Here is a 17,236-nt window from a genome sequence, read left to right as displayed (position 1 = left end):
CCAAGTTTGGCCAAGGAGGGGGTTTGGCAAACCTACCAGCAACTCGGCGGTTAAGGCCAGGGGTGTTTTTACTTCTCTGGGATCTCTTTAGGTTCAATTGATTAAGATAAGGAGTGCGGAAAGAGCAGTGAGCTTTCATTGATATTGGAAACCTCAAAGTGCTGTTTTGTTAAGGCCTTTAAGAACCACTTTGCTTTTTGATCACAGCAACTATATGTCTCCCCCCCAGCCCTTTCGGGTCAGAAGTGTTTGCAATCTACTCTCCAAGGATTTCAGAAGGATTCTGAACTTTAAGAAAAATGTCCTGCAATGAAGGGGGTGTGTCTCAGGGTGGCATTGGAAGTATTATGTTTGAACCGTTTGTCTCTACCTGTTTGCTGGCTTGTAATCGCTCTTCTCCCTTGGCCTTGAGGATTTTGTAGTATAGCTGGCAGTTCCCAGAAGGTGCTGAAGGTTTGCCCAGGGCGTCTGGCAATGCTGATGTATTTGCTCTGTCCGTGAACCTTGATGCTGACTTGGTCATAGTAGGTTGATCGGAGGCACAGTTCCTTCTTTCCTTGCACTCTTAACGGGACCCCTGTCTGGAAATTGGCCCATTTAAAGAAAAACAAGTTATAGACACAGTCCAAAGGACTATCTGTATTTTGGAGAAGTAGACCTTGGCGGATGCTCTGATTCCAGAGGGTTTTCCTGTTCATAACTTACTGAGGTGCATTTGCTTTGTCTGAGTTTTATCCTAGGCATGTTTACCTAGAAGTAAATTCCACTGAATTCAATGAAACATTCCTAAATAAGCATATAAAGTAAAAAATTTTTTTAAATATTTTAAGGGAATACTCGAGACAGAAAATAGTGTCATTGTATCTGTTGTTCTCGGGAAGTGAGACATACAGAACAAGGCAAGGAGAAGCCTTTTGTTGATTAAACCATCCATGCTTGTAAAAGGTTTTGTTGCTTTTGAGTTCAAAGAACTTTAAGCCTATAGAAGATTTGATAAAATGGTTGGCTGGTAAACAGTGATGTTCTTTAAATGCAGTACACAAGCAGCTGATGATGGACCAGCCTCACAGAGTTCCCATGTAAATATGTGGAGCTGATTAAGATCTGTCTTTTGTCAATGGCAGCCTATTTTCAATACTGGAACACATGGGCAAATACAATGTTCTGTTATATACCCTGGGGTTTGTTAACATCAGTGGACTTTGTGGGAATTTCAGGCCATTGTAGTCTAGTTGAAATAAATGGCAAATTTCCCAGATAAAGGATAAGAATACTTGGTTAAGCAGAAAAAAATGGGATATGTTTCAAGGCAAAGGGAGTGAGATAACTTCAGTGCAATAAGTCTATTCTATTATCTTAGGCAGATTATGAGAGGGAGAGCATCTTGGCCATCTGGGGAGTGGGGAGGGAGGTAATTGTGAATTTCCAGCATTGTGTAGGGGGTTAAACTAGATGACCCTGGTGGTCCCTTCCAACTGTATATTTTACAAGGTTTCTTGCTTCAAACAAAGTGACAGAATAAAGCTTTGAAACCAGTGAGCAGCCTTGGTTTTATCTTGTTCTGTTTATTAACTGATATCAGTCAATTTTCCTTTACAGGTGATATGGGAGATTGTCATTAAATATCCAAATCAAGAATTTTTCATTGATTGTTTAACAGCATGCTTAAACAGGTTCCCATAATTTATCAATGTGATTCAAACTCTATGTGTTCATTAAAACAATTGATTGGAGATCCAGACTGGTAACTGCTACATATTTAAGCTATCCCTTACAGATGCACCCCTTAAAGCCTATGAAGGGTGGGAAGCAACAGTGCAGCAAGGTTTCCTCCTAGAAGGAAATTTTGCCCCCTTCTCCCCTGCATGAGCAGGAAAAAAAAATTCTTCTCACACATGCAGTGTGTTTGGATCTTGCTCACTATTACTTGAAGAGATGATTTCACTTGGGCTGCTTTACATTACGTGGTTTGTGAACTGTACCATATTTTATGTACAAATGGAACAGGATGTTGACAGTATCAGAATTTGTTTTGAGAAAAAAATAATCCGTGCATAGAACCGATGCACAGAGGGATGTTATGAAATGATAGTTATCTAAGTTTAATATAAAAAGATGAACGAGTTGATACTTTCTAGAATCTTATTTTGTTTGTAAGTAAGTTGTGTACACAATATGGTTTTCAATGGCCTTTTTTTGGCATGAGGATTCTAATGTATTCCAAGGCAGTAACGGCCAGCTGGCAGCCTCTGGGCTGAATCTGTCCTGTGTCCTGACTCTTCCTGACTCCCACCACTTCCTATGCAAGCTTAGAAATTTCGACCTGGTCATGCAAATCTATAGTGTGCTACTTTAGGGCTGGACAGTGCCACTCTGAGCTGGAGGTGTCTTCTCAGTTTGTGCTGGGATGGCCACCAGCTGAGAGGTTCTGCTTGAGGGGAGTGCACTTGACATAGCTGACTGTACTTGGGCCTGCAGGATGACCCTGACCTATATGGCTCCAAGCCTGAATAACTTGATCAGGAAGCATTTGTCCCTCCATTATGAAGAAACTGTTCCAACTGAATACACTTATATAGCTTCTATCCCATCTATATATCCCGTTAGCTTCTACAAGACTGAATTGCTTGTCCCTTTGTTCCAGTTATTTCTAGTAGAACGTCCTAAGGATAGTTGGGTATTTCACTATCAGAATTCAACACAGCCCACATGACTAATCAAGGTTTTACCCCCATCCTCCCTTTACACTTCAGTACTGAAACTATCTGGAGCTCTTTATTTCTTCAGCAGTGTTAAGAATTCCCTAATTAACATCCTATCCCCTATAATGTGCCACAAGGACATAAACTAGCATTTATTAAGCAGAACCCTAATCAATGGAGTGTTACTGAGTAACCCCATACTTAATGGCCTGCAGAATAGTCTTAGATAAATCTTTTAAGAGAGACGTATCTTCTTATCAGCTTGAAAATGAGCTGAAGCGTCCAGCTTCTGGCTTATAAAAGAATCAATGGGCCAGAAAGTTTAAAATTACTTCAGTGGGCTCAGTCTAGATTGAAAACAGTCTAGCCATCTAACAGAAATAAAAATGAGACTATAAGGAGTCATACACAGTTTTTGAGCCCTGATAGTGGACCTCCAATGGACCCTAGAAGTTAAATCTGTAAAGTGAAGATCTCAATTTCAAAACCATCCAGGATGCAGTTTTCAAAGAAATGAAGTAGAATTTTGAAGTCTTCCTGGTTGCTCTTAGGGCCATTCTGTTCATAGGTCATCCATTCTGGATGGCTAGATTCAAGGCTGTATGTATGTATGCATGTATGTATTTAATAGAGCTAAGTATATTGCTAGGCCTTCTGCCACTGGAATTAAGCCATTCAAATGTGCTCATTTAATAATCATGCTTGCTTTATTATTCAAGCATCCCATATAATCCAGGCTATGCTAATAGCACTATCTATAGACAGCAGCTCAGCTACAAAAAGGTTTCCGTTATTGTTAACACCAGCCAAGCTGTTGCAGAAAGGACACAGTTGAGATCTTCTTCCAGTGACATCTAAGCAGTTGTTCCATTGCTCAAGTTAATTGGAAATGCATTGCAAACAAGGCAATCCTAAAATCAACAATGCAAAACTTCTACATTCTGTTTGATAAACAGTGGGCTTTTCATCATTCCCTTTTTAGTGAGCAGTTAACATAATTAACTTGCCTTTTTTGTTGGTAAAAGATGGAGGTTAAAATATCAGTTCTTTGTGGAAATAAACAGCTTCTGGACTTGTGTCTGGCTCTTAAACTAGCAAGAAGTTCCAGTAAATGTATGAGTCTCCTTAACTGTCACCCCCACTGCATTTAAAAGTTATTTAGCTGAAGTTCACGCTTTCTGTTTAACAAATCACCCTAGAAGAGAATTCTATAAAGGATGATCCTCAGCATGCATGTGCAGTATTATTAAGCAGACAGACAAAGATTGTAAGAAAAATGCTTTATCTTAAGGACATCTACAAACGCTGGAACTTTCTGCAGAACATGGCAGCAAAAATATTTAGAGTAAAAGAACGTTCCTATTCCCAAGTGGTATGCATGAGAAATCCTAAATATGGGAATATTGGACTAGGTTTTCCAATCTTTCTTATAATGATATCTTTGCTGCTTCCCCCCATTTCCTTTATTTACAGCAGGGGTGGGGAACGTCAGGCCCGGGGGCCATTTAAGGCCTGCAGAATCATTTGGTCTGGCCCTTCGTGGGTCCTGGCAGATCTCTTGCTCAGAAGGATCTAAGACTGGTGACCTGCCCCTCCCATGGACAGGAATAGCCTCTATTCAAGGCAGATGTGAGTTTGTTTTGCAGAGAAAAGGAACCTTTCCCCCCCCTTGCAAAAGATTAATTAGCTATGGAGCTGCTAGGACCGCCCAAGAAACTGTGTTAACTCTTTCCCACCCAGGCCATGGAGAAACGCATTGGTCGGCTAATTTTTAAGTTGATAATTTTGTATGGCCCGCGAATGATGTTATAAATATCTAAATGGCCCCTGGCGGAAAAAAGGTTCCCCACCCCTGATTTACAGGAACAGTCTACAGGTGAAACAAAATCTCATAAGCCTCAGCCATGTCATATTCTGCAGTCTCTGAAGAGCCACAATGTTCCCTACTGCAATATTTGCTGCAAGGCAGTACTAATTCCTCCATTCACCAGGGACCATATCAACCACACATGTTCTGGGAGGGAGCTGGCTCCCTTCTGTCTACCATGCAAATAATATCCTCTGTGAGCTGATGCTCTGTACAGATATCCTTTGACATGGATATTGGGTTCCTGTGATCTTGATGGAGAAGAATCACGTGAACCAAGGCTTCATGTCAAGTGCCTACCTCACATGAGAGTGGAGGAGAAAAGGGGTAGGAGTTTTCCACCACCATGCAAGGACAGCTCCCATCCTTGTATGGAACAGTCCATAATCTATGGGGCCGCTCGTTACAGCAATAGGTAAATCTCCTGATACACTGGTGGAAAGGGATGTTTTCATTTGCCCTATAGTTTGGGATGGTTCAGTAACCTGTGAATAGAACGAAAGATTTAGCTTCCTGTCAGGATGAATTGTTACTTACAAAAGTGTGTGTGTGGGGTGCATATTAAAACACAGGCAGTGCAGTGAAGCCTGAAAATGATTCAGAAGGTCAAGACACTTCGATGCATGAGACAGATTGATATGTTGAGCAGCATTCCTTAAGATAGCAGTGCATAACATATTCACTTGAGACTAGAAAGTGCATGCATGTAGATTAACAGCAATTTAAATCACAGGGCTATGAAGCTACTTGGACTCTTGCTATTTACTCATCATTGCATTCTTGCTAGAGTTCTGTCTCATGGATGTTCTTCTGAAAGGTTTCTTCAGTGCAACTCTTGGTTCCCTTTAACCTTAACAATAGACCAAGGGTTTGATTCAGTATAAGGCAGCTTCATGTGTTCAATATAAGTGTGGTAAGTTGTTAAAGACCAGTTATGGACTGAGGTTATTTTAGATTTTCAGATGAAATTCAGGATAGAAGTCATAGTGCCAGAAGAGCAGAATTTTTTCTTTGCTTAACCAGGGAATCTCTGCCTTTTTGCAGGTTCTAGTCTGGAAATAAAATATGAGGTCAGGTTTAGCATGTCCAGAGATGAGATGTCCAGAGGACTTGAACACAGCAGGGGGGTTATGGCATCTCTACATACTGGTGGCTATCTTTGGAGACAGCTCTCATGACCAAAGGATGTTCCCTTGGGTACATTTATCATTCTAATCATGTTTGTAACAGATTGTGGGGTCCATTTTGGATTCTCCAACCCACCTGGCAGTTTTTGCAGTATGCAAACAAACCGTTTCAATCTCTGCCAAAACTTTCCAAGGCTGAATTAAGAAATTTTGCTGTGATACTAGTCATAATAAAATGTCAGTGAAATAAAAAGGAAGAGGCTAGCATCTATGTTGAGACATTCTTGCACAAAACAGTTTTAAAACAACAACAATAAAAAATAGCCCCGGCCTTTTTGTAATGATCTGGCACTTGTATGTAATATCAATGAAAACAATACTCTGTACTTCAAGTGCATAAACTGGGGCAGTTGAATTAAGTGCATGGGTGTCTAGGGTATATCCTTCTAGGGCCTATCCATAGCATTTTCCTGACTATCTGGGTTGTTCAGTTTGATGCTAAGCTGGAAATGCTGCTCTCAAATAAGAGGTGTAAAATTGTGCAGACTTTTTATTTATCGAGTCTCCAGCAGTGTCCTATTTGGACTATGCCACCAATGCTGTCCCCACAGGTTCCCTCTTCTGTTTGGTTTAGGGAGGATTGGCGCAGTCATTGGCATGTAGTTGTAGGGTGTATCGGTTCAGTACACTCAATAGCAAAATAATTCTCTGTGCGGATGTTTGCTTAGATATCCTGAAGTAGGTCTCACTAAGCAGAAGCCATCAATGCACTTACTTCTACTGGCTTCAATGGGTTTATGTCAGATGAAGACGCTTGCAAAGTTCTGCTTAATTGCTTTTAAGATTGTAGCTTTAGGACTTGTTTGTAACTTCCTACATTAGGTCATTTTATTCTTTCAAGCTCCTGCACACATTACATTCACCATGGGGAAGCTGCCAAAATAGCCCTAGTGTGGCAAGTGTTCCTGTTGCTGTCATAACAATGCAGAGTTACTTACCATTTGGTTATTTGCCACTGTGTTGTGAGTCTCTCTGATTCCAGAGGCAGCCACCAGAGGGGATGTGGAGACTCTTACATGATACTGGAGATCCACATGGTAAGTAGTTCAATATGTTATAGCCGAGACTGGGGTTACATGCCAAAGTAGGCCCTTCTTGTTGGCAAATATTATACATGCTGTGGCCATTAGTGGCTGTAACTGCTTCACTTGCCTTCTATATAGCTGCAAGCTTACCTCTGCAGTGGCTAGGTAGAGGTGGTACACAGGGATCAAGTAAGAATCTTTCAGAATGTATATTCAGCCTTCTTATAAGGGAACTGGTAGGAATTGCCTTGGAACATCTCCCGGGATTCCAGCATGAGGATTTGCGCCGGCGGGAGGCCAAGCCGGGGTCTGAGGGCCATTCTGCCGCAGCAGTCCAGGGGGAGCTGAAACAAGTGGCACTACACTGGCGTCCATGCCAGTTTGCACAGCGCAGGGACCCCGGCGTAGGGGTCATGGCGCCTTCTAAGCCCATTTGGTCCCCAAGCTCAGGAATGAGCTGTATGAGTTATACCAGTTTAAACATCATTGCTTTTACCTAACTCTGGCACTTGATTAAGGTGCTAAGAATTCTGTTGGAGTTCCCTATTCCCCTACAGTCCCCAGCATTCTCTGGGAAGACAGAATTATTGTTAAAGCAGTTTAAATTTACAGCGCAGTACGAAGATACCCTTAGGCTTGGAATACAGAATACAGAATAATAAAAACCAGAGTATGAATTTCATGTTACGTCTTTTGTTTGCTTTATTAATCATAACAACAAAAAGTTCTATAATGAGGAGTCTAAACTGAGGGCAGTGAAGGCTAATAGGAAGAGCCCCATCATTATGTTGCCTGTCCATGTTTTTTTTTCTTTAAAAACAACAACACTGCAGTGATTTTGCTTGTACTTGTCAGCTATATGCCTTTCGTTTGACTGGGATTGAACCCTGGATGTTGCACAACCTCAGCTGAAATTTTGTAACTATCATCTGTAGTCCAAAAGGAATACCATGCCAGCCATTCTCACTGATGTCTATGAAATGTACAGGCATATTTTAATGCCAGTGTGTTAATCTCAATTTGGGCTAATCATTAATCCTTTGTACAAGCCATTTACACATTAAATATACAATCAGTGCCTTCAGTTCTGTTTTAAATTCAGTTGAATTCCATGGGACGTGTGTGTGTGTGCGTGTGTGTACATTGCAACCACTGGGCTTGATTCCCAGCTAGCATAGTTCACAGCCACTTCTAAGTACTGTTATTCCCATTTATACATATTAGAACTAGAACCTGGAAAAATTTTAGAGCTATTCTGGAGGCAATCAAGTTGTCTATAGAATAGAAAGTTGATCCAATGGGACACACTAATTACTGGACCATGTTTCCAAATTTCAGGACATATAATCTAGAGGAGGGGTGTCAAACATAAGCTCCTTGGGCCAGATCCAGCCCCTTGCGAGCTCTTATCCGGCCCGTGAGCCAGCCGAGGCAGCCACCCACTCTTGATCTGGGCTGGCAAGCCCGCTGTGGGCTCTCTAGCCTAGGCAGCCACTGTCCACCCCCCAGTCCCTATCTGGGCTGGTGAGTCTGCTGAGGGCTCGCCAGTCGAGGCAGCCACCTCCCCAGTCCCAAGCTGGGCTGGTGAGGCATGGCCCGGTCTGACCAAGTGACATTTATGTCATATCCGGTCCTCGTAACAAATGAGTTCAACATCCTTGAATTTATTGAATAGGCACTAATCCCAAAACATGTCCCGAGAAGGTCCATGATGCGTATGAGATTTTCTTAGAACTGAAATTCAGGATCGAACTATCAAATCTGTATCCTAATTAAGTTACATGGGTTTTGTTCTGATGTTCCCAATGAGCCCATGCCTCAAATGATATGTATAGTCAAAATATTGTCTGGATACTTTCTTATCTGTCCACTAAAACTTACTTTTTAAACAAAATGAATTACATCCCTCCTTTGTTTCCTGAGCAGTTTTCATGACAAATAATTTATTTGACAAACTATAGCCTTGTTCTCTGTTTGCAAACTGCCTATCTGGAGTTATGGATGCCTCTGACTTGTCAGAGTTATTTGCTGGGTAATTTCAGCAAATGTTTCTTGGTCTGTAACTTGTTTGTGTGAAGGCCACGGTGTACGTTTGATATTCAAAGTTCATGCTTCTTTTTGAAGGCTAGTGGTATGTATTTGTTTCTGAACTGCATGCATAGAAGCGTACTGAGTCAGTGCCGTCCTGGGAGTGAGCCCCAGTGAGCAGGCCTAAGTAGGAGCCTGAGTAGAATTGCTTAGGATGGCACTGTAAGTCTTAATGTTTGCTTTTCAAAAATACAGTTATACTCTTGTTTTTATTCAATTTATTCTTGTTCTAATTCCACTAGTAACCTAATCTACTAAAATACTGATCGGCATTAATATAGTACAAGTGATAGTCAGCTGCTCCAGGCCTCCTGCCTCCCCCCACCTCTTCTAGGGTTGCCAACCTCCAGGTAATAGCAGGAGATCTCCTGCTAATGCAATTGATCTTCAGCCGATAGAGATCAGTTCACCTGGAGAAAATGGCTGCTATGGCAATTGGACTTTATGGCATTGAAGTCCCTCCCCTCCCCAAACCATGCCCTCCTCAGGCTCTGCCCCCAAAACCTCCCGCCGATAGCAAAGAGGAACCTGGCAATCCTAACCTCTTCCCGGCTCACCTGGCACTGCTCTGGGTGAGCATGGCCAGGCCTCTTCCTCCTCTCCCCCAGCCCTGCTCTGTTGCCGGCTTGCCTGGCACTGCACCAGGCAAGCCAGCCAGGCCTCCCCCCTCCTTTCACTTACCTAAAAGTAGGGTTGCCAACCTCCAGGTGGTTGCTGGAGATCTCCTGCTATTACAACTGATCTCCAGCCGATAGAGATCAGTTCACCTGGGGAAAATAGCTGCTTTGGCAATAGGACTCTATGGCATTGAAGTCCCTCCCCTCCCCAAACCCCACCCTCCTCAGATTCCACCCCAAAAACTTCTGGGGGCATCCAGGCCTGGCTCTCTGCAGTGGTGGCCAGGCTTTTAGGCAGGGTTACCAGGTCCCTCTTCACCACCAGGACATAATGGGGGAGATCTTCTACTGAACCACCACATATACAAATGCGATGAGCCAGAGGTTTTTTTAAATGCTGCACAGTGTGAATGATTAAAACCTAGTCTGAAAAATAGTGTGTGTATGTGGGGGGTGTCTTCTCAGAGAAAAAAACTGGGTTTTTCCTGATTTTTTCCCCTGGGCCTCCACACTTCTAAGTATTTTGTACATCTGTGAAAGTTGGGAGACGCTTAAGGTGCTTTGTTTTATGTTAATGTTTAGTAGAAATATAATTATAATTAAAAATCAACAGGAGAGAAGAAATCTATATGTAGAGATTGCTCAGAATAGTGAAGGCACTATAAATCAATTAGCACATCTGTAAACTCCTTGCCTTAAGTATTTAATGAGTTGGTGGGAGACCTGGGATGCAAGTTCCAATTCCTAAGACTGCCTCTGAAGATCCATCTTGAGCTGAGTTATGACTCTTTCCATATACAAGGATATTCAGAAGTGTGCATTATAGTATAGGCAGCCAGGCATAGATGAAAAAGGTCCTTTTTGAAATGAGCTGCATTTGTCTTGCTTCTATAATTTGGAAAAAATTTGGTTGGAGAAAAATGTCATGGAAGCATAAATGCAGATTTGATAAGTTTGACCTTTCTTCTCTTCAGAACAATAAATGTCAGAAAGCTTAAAATGACAAGGTGGAATAGTTGGAGGTTATTTATGTGCTTAAACATTTAAACAAGAAATGCATTTTAAGACTAACAGGCTGATCATGAGATTTTGCTGTGCCAGAGTCTGCCATGCCAAATTGCTCTGGTACAGTTGTCCTGACTTTGTGCACTCCCAGCAACAAAGTACAATACCCGGACCCTGCAGGACTAAGAACAGTTCTGCAGGGCCTACAAGGCAGAGATGTTCCACTAGGCTTATGGTTGAGAACAGCAATGATTTTACATCAGCTGACCTCCCTTTCCCCCCTTCCTTTTCTTTCCTTTTCCTTTCCCCCCTTTCCCCCTTTTCCTTTCCATCCTGTTCCCTTGTCCCTCTTTATGTACCTCCCATTGACATCTCTGTTGGTTCTTCTACTCTGTATTTGCATGGTTTCTCTCAAGAACTGAAACTGAAGGGATTAACTGAGAGAGCCGTGACTAGAGCTCTATTGTTAGTTTTCATTTTTGTGATTTTATTCTTAATTGAATTTAATAAGGTTATTTCTAGTTTTTAATTGTATTTGTTTATATTTGTTTATATTGTTAGCTGCACAGAGCCCAGATTAGGTTGGGAAAAGTAGGGTTACCACCAGCGGGAAGTTTTTGGGGTGGAGCCTGAGGAGGGTAGATTTTGGAGGGGGAGGGACTTCAATGCCATAGAGTCCAATTGCCAAAGCAGCCATTTTCTCCAGGGGAACTGATCTCTATCGACTGGAGATCAGTTGTAATAGCAGGAGATCTCCAGCTAGTACCTGGAAGTTAGAAAATTAGTACAGAAACAGGCTGATACCAATATGTAATGACAAAAGTATATTGAATGTAACAATGTGCTACCAAGCCAATTGCATATATACAACAAAGTATTTCCCAGTTCTGGGTGTATAACAATGTGCTAACAAGCCAATTTATATGTACAACAAAGTATTGCTCAGTCCTGGTACAGCAACAATCAATCCAATGTCTTCAATTACATTTTCTGCTGATAATGCCCCATGGTAACTATGCTGAGAAATCCTCAGTTGATATGTGGCAACAGAAGGGATGCCAGAATAAGGATGGGAAACCAAGTTGGCCCCTCCTACCATCTACAATCCCTGAGTGTGCTATCAAAAATAGTATACAAGCAACTCCTCTGTCAGATACAGAACACTTGGGGGGAAGGAGCTGCTATGGTCTATTGTCTCAGAGCTCCTGTCAGACAATGATATCAGTTTCCTAGCATCCCAAATGCAGCCAGTAGCAGCCTACGAACAACCACTTTAATAAAGAAATAAGCTATGGAAGGAGTGTGACTGTGAACATAATGACCAAATCCATTCCATAGCCCAGTGAATAGGAAGTCTGCCCTTAGATTCTATTGGTGACCGATTTAACACAAGATGGAGAGTTCAATTCAATTTATTAATGTTTTGGTCACAGACCTTAACAATGTTCAGATTAAAACCATACACAATGTAAAACCCACAACACCCAGAGTTACATGAATAAAATTTTTAAAATGTTACAGGCAGCTACATATATACATATTTGTTACTGAGTTGGATGTTATAGTTCTCCTAAAAAGATGGAGAGTTTAAGTCCCAGTGACGCCACCTCGGCAAAGGGCATGTAATTGTACACCATGTTCTTGTGTTAGCGTCTGTGTAAGGAGCATACCCTGTCTGCAACAGATGGGGATGAACATATAGATGGGAAAGAATGCACATGATAACATTGAATTCAGTAAAATGAAGGGAATTTCAATGTAGAAATATAATGCAATGGGAAACGAGAGCAGCAGGTTCAAGTGATAGTCCTGGAAGGTGTAAATGTCCCATGACCAAAAATATGCTTGTAATAGGAGCCTCTCAGGCCTAATCTATGACATGCACCTTTCCTCCTTACTGTGTACTAGACTTGTGGAACCCAGTTCTGAAGCATCTGCTAGTTCAGTAGAACGTTACTAGCTCAGCATGCAAGGATTAATTTTTAATTATGGTCACCCAGGAGAAAGGGTTTGGAGAGCCTGTCTGGTCTATTAAATTTTGTTATAACTTTTCTCTAAGGAATTCATGGCAGTTTACATGGTTGTCCCTCACAGATATTCACAGCAGCCATGTGAAGCTGAGCCAAAATAGAATGACTGGCTGAAGGCATCCATTGAGTTTTCACGGTGGAATGGGGTTTTGAACCCAGATCTCTCCAGTCCTGAACAACAGTGGGAGGTTTGCAGTCAGGAAGATGTTTTGGTTGAGACTCCTGTTCATCTTCGCCTGCGTCCCAGTGACAAGGCTATAGACAAATGATTGATCTTTAGCCTTGATGTGGTGGTGAAAATCCTTTGCCCTTCTCATTATGTATCTAATCCTGGAGACAAGAGTGGTGAATAACACTTTTGAGAAGGAGGTTCCCTGTCAGGAGAACAAACAAATAGGTGCTGCTGTTGTTCAGCAATGTGACTAGCAGGATTAGTTTTGATAGGATTGCAGAAATGTGACATTGCCAGTCTTAATTTCTACAGGGGCCCTTGTTTTCTCTGAACGCTCCAGGCTGGACAGCATAGTGAGATGTTGCGATTCCAGTATAGGGGTGTAAAGAGAGGGAATACATTACCCCTTCCATTCCTGTTTGCAATGCAATTCTGACAGGACTAGGAGTGTAGAAAGGGAGGGAAGGAGGTGGCAATGCCACACAGGAGATTCACAAAGTCATGGCTACTGTTTATGGTCGACATGGTATTGTGCGTGCAATGTACTGGTTAGGGACAGCCCGCTCACTAGTCCAACATAGGTAATTGTGGCACCAGCTTTTAACCTAGTTGGAAGGGCACCAACCCCCCCCCCCATGCCAGCACCACATGGCTGAAAAATGGGGCTTGGAGACTGCTGCCAGCCCCCCCCCCCATCCAGAATGGGCAGGTGCAGCAACCGGAAAGCAGCAGCAGAGCAAGACGTACGGGTGTGACCATCACCCACCTGAAGGAGAGGGGCCCAGCAGCTTGGCAGAGTCTGCTGATGCACAGCAAGCCTGCCTGGCTGCCATCCAGCACAGCACTTTGTTCACCTATGCATGGGTCAGTGTGACAGCTCCAGGCATCGCTGCTACCTGGCCAATTTAGAGGAGACTCTAATGCCACTGCTGATAACAGCTGGCCTGCCTGCCTGCCTTCCCCCATATGATGCTGATCAAAGTGGTAGTAGGGCTCTTCTGGGTCCTGACCACTTAATTTATATGGGCTGCTCTGTATTGGCCACCCACTGTCTCTTCCACTCCTTCTCCTTGCCCTCGATTGGCTGAGGATCACTAGGGCCTACCTTTTGCAGATAAATGTGGTCTTGTTTCTCTCCTTCTCTCAGTGGCTTTCCTGTGTTGTTGCCAGGGGGCTTCCCTTTGCCTCTTCCAAGATCACCATGAAAAGATGAAGGTGGGCAGAGGGTGACGGCATTGGGAAGTGAAGGTTTCCCAGCCGGAAGGACAGTGAGGGCAGCTTCCAGTTGGGAGGGGGAGGAAGACAGTGGCTTCGGGGGGGGGGGAGGTGGTGGCAGCCAAGGGTGGCAAAAATCTTTGTGACAGCTCTGGTCACTTGTCTTCGTGCTTGCTGAATCGTGGGCAGGTTGCCTCTGGAAAGACAATGAATAATGGCTAACAGCTACCACAGAGCGTTCCTGTGGTTGAGTGTATATCTGGGGTAGGGAATAAAATGTGCTGCTATCTAGACAGATATTCTTTCATTCCCCATTCAGTGTCCCCTTGAAGTAAACATCTGAACATTCATCTTCAGGGTAGATGGTGTAGTCACTGGATGCTATGATTAAAAACCATGGCAGTCCTGGAACTTCATGGTTGCCCTTTGTGCAACAAACCATGCCTACTAAGAGTGGTGGCAGGCCCAGGTCTCTCTTTCAGAAACTGTATTTTATGTCATGTGTAGGAAAGAACAATAATTTTTATTTACTCAGCAGCGCAAGGCATATCACAGCCAGCGGAATGGTTCCAGTAGCACCTGCTATAAGAGAGTAGCATGGGCATGTACACATCTGTTCCCCTCCTTCTTCTCAGCCCAAACCACCAGCGTTCCAGCCTTCTTAATCAAAATTCTTTGAATGAGCTGTGCATCACTCATGCTGATGCCTAGGCAAGTAGCATTTGCATTTATCTCTCCATAGGCATGATTATTCACACATTTTGGATGTTTTCATCGCCCTTTGTGCATGCTGGGCTGCTTTATATGCTCGCTATCAGAAATTGTCTGTAAATGACCACTGTAAATCACAAAAAACCCAAACATTTTTTCCTATGTTTATCTTTAAAGAGAAACAGCAGGATATATTGAAGAATATATGTTAGAAGGGAGGAAGAACTTTCATTAATTCAAAGAGAATATTTGATTCGTATTAGGCAATCACAGGCTGCTGGTCTTTAAGAATTTTAAAGTAGTATAAGAAGCTGAGGGATGGATCTATGCCAGCCCATTTTTAAGTGATCTGTCACTAAAAATAGTGTGAGGAGCTAGTATAGTCTCCAGCTAATTTCCTGTCCTTGATTGTAACTAATTAACACTCTACTTCCTGGTTTGCTCCTTTGGAAAGTTAGTACCTCATGAGAGTGGTTCTAACTTGGCTGCAACTAGTGTGGACAGAATTACTCTGTGTTTCTCACCTTGGCCATTAGTGTGTCTCACTTTCGTCATCATCACAACCTTTTTTTCTGTCTTTCATAAAACAAACATAAAAAGCTAATTTTGGCACTCCTGCCCGCTTTCCACCCATTCTTTTTTTTTTTTTTTTGAGGGTATGTAAAGTGTTTCTGGCAATACATAATCTGGCATTATACAGTCACATGGCAATGTCTCTCACAGCTCTCCACCCCTTCCCCCCCCCCCAAAGTTTTAGCACTGGTGGTTTTAGCTACGGAGCAACTGGGGCATCTGCCCCAAACCCTGTACTGCAGAGCTATCCTTAGGGTTGCCGGGTCTCTCTTCACCACTGGCGGGAGGTTTTTGGGGCCAAGCCAAAGGAGGGCGGGGTTTGGGGAGGGACTCCAATGCCATAGAGTCCAATTGCCAAAGGCCCATTTTCTCCAGAAGAACTGATCTCTATCAGCTGGAGATCAGTTGTGATAGCAAGAGAGCGCCAGCCACCACCTGGAGGTTGGCAACCCTAGTTATCCAGTGGGGAGCAATCACTGAGCATCTGGCTTGGTTGCCACTGCCCTCTCTGCTGTTGCCATAGCAGTGACTTGAGAAGCAATGGTGAAGGACAGAGGCTGGGGAAACTTGGTCAGTGGTGGGGGTGGCCATATAGCTTGGCCCTGCTGCCCAGCCACCCTCTCTTGTGGCTCGCTACTGGCAAGCACAAGAGGGGAGGGAACAACGGAGAGGTGCTGAGCCTGCTGGCTCACTGGGCTGCTCTACTCAGCCAGCTCTGCCTCAGGCAGCTGAGCAAGAGAGTTGTGTTATTCAGCTGCCTTTGTCCTCTAGTCACTGGCCAGTACCTGCAGTAGGGATGCCAGGTCCCTCTTTGTCACTGGTGGGAGGTTTTTGGGGCAGAGCCTGAGGAGGGCAGGGTTAGGGGAGGGGAGGGACTGCAATGCCATAGAGTCCAGTTGCCAAAACTGCCACTTTCTCCAGGTGAACTGATCTCTATTGGCTGGAGTTCAGTTGTAATAGCAGGAGAGCTCCAGCTAGTACCTGGAGGTTGGCAACCCTAACCTGCAGATCCATGTGCTGTGCACAAGGGAGGGGCAGTGCTGCCTGCCTGCCCACTTGCTCATTCAGCTCTGCCCATGGCAGTTGAACAAGCAGAGCCACAGCAGCTTTCACCACCCTCTTGCTGACTGGCACCTGCAAGTCCATGCGCCAAGCATGACGAATGGAAGGGGCACTTGTGTGGATCCTACCGCCATCTCTTCTCCCATTCATAGAATCATAGAGTTGGAAGGGACAACCAGGGTCATCTAGTCCAACCCTCTGCACAATGCAGGAACCTCACAACTACCTCCCTCCCCACACACACCCAGTGACTCCTACTCCATGCCCAGAAGATGGCCAAGATGCCCTTCCTCTCATGAACTGCCTAAGGTCAAAGAATCAGCATTGCTGACAGATGGCCATCTAGTCTCTGCTTAAAAAAGCACTCACCACCTCCTGAGGAAGCCTTTTTGAGTGATGGATGTGGGCTAAAGAAGCTGGCAAAGGGTGCAGGGGGTTGGCTCCCCAACCCTGTGGGCCACCGTTGCTCTGCATAAGTCATTCCCTTTATTCTTGTTCGGTGGGTTGAGTAGGAATAAAGGGGTTGTAGTGGTCCCATCATTGACTTTGCCCAGGGCCCCAGAATCACTAAACCCCCCCTCTTGAACTTTACTATATTTCTAAAAGCACAGATGTAACTGCACTTAGAACACACGTTATTTTTCTAAAAAAGAAAACCGAAACTCTTAAGAGAAGGAAATCTGTATATATAGAGGCAATGCGTGAGTGGTGCCTGTAACTTGAGAGATAAAGAAAAATGAAAATAAAGGGAACACATGTCACATGGGCAGGTGTCAGAAATGGTAGATTTGTCTAGGTCAGGACCTTTTGATTTCTTTTTGTAACTGTGTCACTATCAAGCCCCCCCCCCCCGGCTCACCCAGGGCTACATTTGCAGTGCAGGGCTGGGGGGAGGCGAGCAAGGGGAGAAGGGGCTGGGATGGCGTCAGGGGTGGGTCTGCAGTGGACCGTGGCAGGGGGCTGGGCATCAGGGGCCATGTGG

At 43.8% G+C, this 17,236-nt stretch overlaps 1 protein-coding gene across 1 annotated transcript in view; it reads left to right on the top strand.

The window, feature by feature from the left end:
- Positions 1–17,236, top strand: part of ALK (ALK receptor tyrosine kinase) — a 665,036-nt gene that overhangs the window by 707 nt on the left and 647,093 nt on the right. The gene's annotated exons all lie outside the window — the stretch shown is intronic.

This window comes from Euleptes europaea, chromosome 7 (assembly GCF_029931775.1).
Source record: "Euleptes europaea isolate rEulEur1 chromosome 7, rEulEur1.hap1, whole genome shotgun sequence".
In the NCBI taxonomy this organism is placed as follows: domain Eukaryota; kingdom Metazoa; phylum Chordata; class Lepidosauria; order Squamata; family Sphaerodactylidae; genus Euleptes; species Euleptes europaea.
Note: the sequence above shows the minus strand (reverse complement) of the source record. Positions and strands in the feature narration are given on the sequence as shown.